This window comes from Rattus norvegicus, chromosome 11 (genome assembly GCF_021556685.1).
Source record: "Rattus norvegicus strain SHRSP/BbbUtx chromosome 11, alternate assembly SHRSP_T2T, whole genome shotgun sequence".
Classification (NCBI taxonomy): Eukaryota; Metazoa; Chordata; class Mammalia; order Rodentia; family Muridae; genus Rattus; species Rattus norvegicus.
Window position 1 is genome coordinate 66,347,276 of NC_141544.1, and position 6,912 is coordinate 66,354,187.

General features: G+C 40.1%; 1 pseudogene across 1 annotated transcript; it reads right to left on the reverse strand.

Moving 5' to 3' along the window:
• Positions 1-282: 282 nt before the first annotated feature.
• On the reverse strand, positions 283-1,107 carry H3f3a-ps9 (H3.3 histone A, pseudogene 9; annotated as a pseudogene). Its single transcript, XR_015633074.1, has one exon. The product of XR_015633074.1 is annotated as a H3.3 histone A, pseudogene 9 (transcript).
• Between the last annotated feature and the right edge of the window lie 5,805 nt (positions 1,108-6,912).

Below are 6,912 nucleotides of genomic sequence, written 5' to 3' on the forward strand. Positions count from 1 at the left end.
AACAGAAACTCTATAGACCCAACCAGAAGACACATAATGGTTGTCAGCACTTTCAGCAAAAGGTACATTCTACAGTATTAACATGCACGTATCAACAGCCTTCCTATAGACCAACAACGAACACGCCAAGAGGGAAATCCTTCAGGATGCCCTCAAAAATAAAGTGAAATTTCTTGGAATAAATCTCTACAATGAAAACTTTAAAACACTGAAGAAAAACACTTAAGCTGGAAAGGCTTGTGATGCTCATGGCCTGGAGTCAAAATCATTTTTTTTTCCAGAAAATTTTAACAGGTTTATTTATAATTGTTATAAAGTTGAACTGTTGAAATGTGTTCACTGAAACATTTTGCTTGCATTAATGCTTTACATCTTGCATTTATATTAAAAATTCACACACAAATGAACGTGGAGAAACTGCCAATACCTGATTCTGTCCCCTATGTTTCCACTCGCAATCATATACTTAGGTACCTTTGACCCCCATGGAAAAAATATCTAACATTCAGAACTACTGATAACAGGAAGAAGAGGAAAAAAAATTTTTTTTTTTTGAGAATGAAATGTTTCCCCTCATAGTGGACTCTTAAGCACGTTCTCCGCGTATGCGGCGTGCTAGCTGGATGTCTTTTGGCATAATTGTTACACGTTTGGCATGGATAGCACACAGGTTGGTATCTTCAAAAAGGCCAACCAGATAGGCCTCACTTGCCTCCTGCAAAGCACCAATCGCTGCTCTCTGGAAGCGCAGGTCTGTTTTGAAGTCCTGAGTAATTTCTCGCACCAGACGCTGAAAGGGGAGCTTGCGAATCAGAAGTTCAGTGGACTTCTGATAGCGTCTGATTTCTCGGAGTGCTGCAGTACCAGGCCTGTAACGATGAGGTTTCTTCACCCTCCAGTAGAGGGCGCACTCTTGCGAGCGGCTTTTGTAGCCAGTTGTTTCCTGGGTGCTTTACCACCAGTGGATTTGCGGGCAGTCTGCGTTGTACGAGCCATGGTATGAGCACCTCCTTACTTACCCCCCTTCTCCTTCGGCTGGAGCTCAGCAAGCAAGAGGCGGCGCTGGCGTTAGAGAGCGGCGGCGGCGCGGCGAAGGCTGCGAACACCGGAGTCAATATCATTTAAATGGCTCTTACCAAAGCAATCTATACATTCAGAGCCATCAAATAATCTGTTCCCACACAGATTATTCACAGAAATAATAAAAAGGACCTTAAACTTAGGTAGAAGTCCAAAGACACTGAATTTATGTTATAGAAAATTTCCTTCTTATTTGTTGATTTCTTTAATTATAAATAATTAATATTGCCTCAGATATTTGTTTTACGTATTGTGTTATAATGCAGTGCAATTTCATCTTCTTGTTTGAATGGTCTCTGTTTTGTCTTTTGGGATCTTTTTCATGACTCCTGGGCCCCAACTCAAGGTGACTTTTCTTTTCTTTTAGCTCTTCCTTATGGTTTGATACTATAACATGCTCCAGGCTCATTTTGTGTAGTTCCTGCCCCAGTCTCTGAAAGGGCTTCTTCTCCAAGGAGTGCTGATTCCTTTTATCGGAGGTAGGTGTTATAAAGCAGGATCTGAATCTCAATATGTTCTTGTTGCTATGGGGATATTGTTACTTAGGCCTCCCAACCCAATAAGACACAAATATATACAAATTATGTATACTTAAATGTATGTTAATGTGTACAAATAAAATACTATATGTTTACATATTTAAACACATGTATATAGCACTTACATATATGCCTAACTATAAATAGTTTTATGTGTAAACCACCCACATATTTATCAAGTTACACATGAATGAATTGATATTGATTTTTCAAACTGTTAGTAAATTGATTGTTCAAGGCAACTACTCTTAATTTTATAGTAGTGAATAAAAAATATATTAAGATATATATGATTTAGTATTTATGCTCACCTGCTTTCTTATTACATTTTTAGTTGATTACTAGTTATTAACTGTAGTCAGCATCATACACATTGAAGTCCAGAAACAGTCCAAAAGATGTCATGTGTTTTCTCGAGCAGCTGTTGCTATGACTTTGCTGTCAGTGACTATAACATGGAATTTTGAGCTATAACAAGCCATTGTCCTTCAGTGGTAAGCTGTTTCTGTCAGGTAATTTCTTCACAGCAAGTGGAAAGAAAAGTAGGACACACACAGACATGGACACACAGACAGACAGACACCCATACCACACCCATCTACTCACCCCCACATACACACCCTTAGGATTTTATTAAAGACTAAAAGAAAGAATTTTTGTGATGATATCTTGAAAGAAACTTGATAACTCCTGCTAGAGAAACAAGCTAGGTTCACAAAGACATGCCTTATGATTTTATCTATATCAGAAGACTATATTTTATAATTTGTTTATGGTTGGTAAGTGTAGTTACACAATTTAAAAATTAAGAGGGTAGGGGCTGGAGAGATGGCTCAGAGGTTAAGAGCACTGACTGCTCTTCCAGAGGTCCTGAGTTCAATTCCCAGCAACCACATGGTGGCTCACAACCACCTATAATCAGGTCTGGTGCCCTCTTCTGGCCTGCAGGCATACATGCAGGCAGAAAGCTGTATGATGTATACATAATAAATAAATAAATAAATAAATAAATAAATAAATAAATTCTTTAAAAAATTTAGAGGGTATATGATGAAATTATTTCATTCTTTTCTGCAGTCACAGTGATTCTCTTTTGAGGGCAATCTTTAAAAATATATTTGTTTGTTTATTTAACTGTTTTATCCACTGGGTCCAGTTAGTACTTCCCATATGTATACGGGGATAAGGTCATCCACTGGGGCATGGAGAACTGTGATCATGCTCCCAACTGCCAATAGCAGTAGCTTCTCTGCTAGGGTGGGGGTGGGAGGATCTTGGCAAGCCCCTCCCACCTCTGGACATTCTTGTTGTGTATTGAGTATTAGTTTGTATTGAGCTGTATTTTTTGTTTTTTTTATTAAGTAGTTATGCAATGTATTTTGTGTAAAAGGCAATGCATGGTTCATAGTAACTGCACAATGTGAATGGTACTATTATTATGTTTGAGTGTTTAAGCAGAAGACACTACACACTATTTCCTTATATGCCAGGAATACTGATTTAAGTTATCCCGAAGTATTGAATGCCCTTCCTTTAGCATCCCTGTCAGTATTTATTATTACTATTTTTTAAATAAGATTTATTTCTAGTTATTTTGTCTCCAGCTACCCAGGAAAGTCATCTTTGGGGCAATGTGCTGATTTGAATGGTAAGTCTTCGGGGGCATTTTTCTTTCTTCCCCTTGTACATATGTAAAGGTAAACTTTTAGAAAACAAATTGGTAAAATTGGTTTTTTTCTTTTTCTTTTCATCCCTCTCATAGCTACATATTAGAGTTCCCTTCAAGGATGTAAGGGGTTTGGGGCAGGCGTTGTAAAACAGGTAATTGTACCCTGAGAAAAGCACTTTAGACACAGTGGAGATTCTAAGTGAGGGTAAGTGACAGTTTGGCAGTAAGAGAGGACATTTCTCCCCACCTAAGTTGCTCCTGACAATGGACGCTGAACTAGGCTGATCAAATGTGACTGCTATCATCAAAATTAGTAATGCATGAAGAACCTTTACCAAATCCTCCATTACCGTGACTGTCTGCAGGGAAGAGTGGATCCCTTATGGGGTGGCTGTTCTGCTTGCTGTTCCATGTGCAAAAGGGACATTGTGGTTTCCAGGACAATGTTAAAAGGACCTGCATCTGCTAATTCCTCTGGGCATCCTTTAGCACTCACATTTTCAGAACACGGCTGATTTTTTTTTTAAAAATTGGTTATTCATTTACATCCTGATAGCAGCTTCTCCTACCTCCTCCCCTCTCAGTCCCACCTTTTCCCCTCCCCTCCTTCCCTATCCTCCTGCCATCCACCCCTTCTCCCCTTCTCCTCAGCAAAGAGGAGGCCTCCTATGGATATCAACTAGCCTTGGCATATAAAACTGCTATAAGATTAGGCACATCTTCTACTGAGGCTAGACAAGGCAGGCCAGTCAGGGATCCAGAAGCAGGCAATGTAGTCAGAGACAGCCTTGTTCTCACCTTAGGAGCCACACAACTGTGCAGCCGTTAATACATACAGAGAAGGCCACTGACTTGAGCAGTGGGATAATTAGACTATCTCTTTTATTCTTTAATTTGTGCCATTTACATTAATTTAGTAGTTCTTTCAGCAAAAGCCTTGGCTAAGTTTATATCCTTGGTTTTATATAATCCTCACATAGAACAGCCAAATTTTTGATGGCCACAGAAGGGATGAGTTAGCTTGTTCATAGCTTTTTAGATGCATCACAGTTTTTGTCTTAACCCAGCTAGCTCCCAGATAATTGAGACTGGACTATTATCTTTCTTTTTCTTTTCTTTTTTTTTTTTTTTATTAACTTGAGTATTTCTTATATACATTTCGAGTGTTATTCCCTTTCCCGGTTTCCGGGCAAACATCCCCCTCCCCCCTCCCCTTCCTTATGGGTGTTCCCCTCCCAACCCTCCCCCCATTGCCGCCCTCCCCCCATAGACTAGTTCACTGGGGGTTTAGTCTTAGCAGGACCCAGGGCTTCCCCTTCCACTGGTGCTCTTACTAGGATATTCATTGCTACCTATGGGGTCAGAGTCCAGGGTCAGTCCATGTATAGTCTTTAGGTAGTGGCTTAGTCCCTGGAAGCTCTGGTTGCTTGGCATTGTTGTACTTTTGGGGTCTCGAGCCCCTTCAAGCTCTTCCAGTTCTTTCTCTGATTCCTTCAATAGGGGACCTATTCTCAGTTCAGTGGTTTGCTGCTGGCATTCGCCTCTATATTTGCTGTATTCTGGCTGTGTCTCTCAGGAGCGATCTACATCCGGCTCCTGTCGGTCTGCACTTCTTTGCTTCATCCATCTTGTCCAATTGGGTGGCTGTATATGTATGGGCCACATGTGGGGCAGGCTCTGAATGGGTGTTCCTTCAGTCTCTGTTTTAATCTTTGCCTCTCCCTTCCCTGCCAAGGGTATTCTTTTTCCTCATTTAAAGAAGGAGTGAAGCATTCACATTTTGATCATCCGTCTTGAGTTTCGTTTGTTCTAGGGATCTAGGGTAATTCAAGCATTTGGGCTAATAGCCACTTATCAATGAGTGTATACCATGTATGTCTTTCTGTGATTGGGTTAGCTCACTCAGGATGATATTTTCCAGTTCCAACCATTTGCCTACGAATTTCATAAACTCGTTGTTTTTGATAGCTGAGTAATATTCCATTGTGTAGATGTACCACATTTTCTGTATCCATTCCTCTGTTGAAGGGCATCTGGGTTCTTTCCAGCTTCTGGCTATTATAAATAAGGCTGCGATGAACATAGTGGAGCACGTGTCTCTTTTATATGTTGAGGCATCTTTTGGGTATATGCCCAAGAGAGGTATAGCTGGATCCTCAGGCAGTTCAATGTCCAATTTTCTGAGGATCCTCCAGACTGATTTCCAGAATGGTTTTACCAGTCTGCAATCCCACCAACAATGGAGGAGTGTTCCTCTTTCTCCACATCCTCGCCAGCATCTGCTGTCACCTGAGTTTTTGATCTTAGCCAATCGCACTGGTGTGAGGTGAAATCTCAGGGTTGTTTTGATTTGCATTTCCCTTATGACTAAAGATGTTGAACATTTCTTTAGGTGTTTCTCAGCCATTCGGCATTCCTCAGCTGTGAATTCTTTGTTTAGCTCTGAACCCCATTTTTTAATAGGGTTATTTGTTTCCCTGCGGTCTAACTTCTTGAGTTCTTTGTATATTTTGGAAATAAGGCCTCTATCTGTTGTAGGATTGGTAAAGATCTTTTCCCAATCTGTTGGTTGCCGTTTTGTCCTAACCACAGTGTCCTTTGCCTTACAGAAGCTTTGCAGTTTTATGAGATCCCATTTGTCGATTCTTGATCTTAGAGCATAAGCCATTGGTGTTTTGTTCAGGAAATTTTTTCCAGTGCCCATGTGTTCCAGATGCTTCCCTAGTTTTTCTTCTATTAGTTTGAGTGTGTCTGGTTTGATGTGGAGGTCCTTGATCCACTTGGACTTAAGCTTTGTACAGGGTGATAAGGATGGATCGATCTGCATTCTTCTACATGTTGCCCTCCAGTTGAACCAGCACCATTTGCTGAAAATACTATCTTTTTTCCATTGGATGGTTTTGGCTCCTTTGTCAAAAATCAAGTGACCATAGGTGTGTGGGTTCATTTCTGGGTCTTCAATTCTATTCCATTGGTCTATCTGTCTGTCTCTGTACCAATACCATGCAGTTTTTATCACTATTGCTCTGTAATACTGCTTGAGTTCAGGGATAGTGATTCCCCCTGAAGTCCTTTTATTGTTGAGGATAGCTTTAGCTATCCTGGGTTTTTTGTTATTCCAGATGAATTTGCAAATTGTTCTGTCTAACTCTTTGAAGAATTGGATTGGTATTTTGATGGGGATTGCATTGAATCTGTAGATTGCTTTTGGTAAAATGGCCATTTTTACTATGTTAATCCTGCCAATCCATGAGCATGGGAGATCTTTCCATCTTCTGAGGTCTTCTTCAATTTCTTTCCTCAGTGTCTTGAAGTTCTTATTGTACAGATCTTTTACTTGCTTGGTTAAAGTCACACCGAGGTACTTTATATTATTTGGGTCTATTATGAAGGGTGTCGTTTCCCTAATTTCTTTCTCGGCTTGTTTCTCTTTTGTATAGAGGAAGGCAACTGATTTATTTGAGTTAATTTTATACCCAGCCACTTTGCTGAAGTTGTTTATCAGCTTTAGTAGTTCTCTGGTGGAACTTTTGGGATCACTTAAATATACTATCATGTCATCTGCAAATAGTGATATTTTGACCTCTTCTTTTCCGATCTGTATCCCTTTGATCTCCTTTTGTT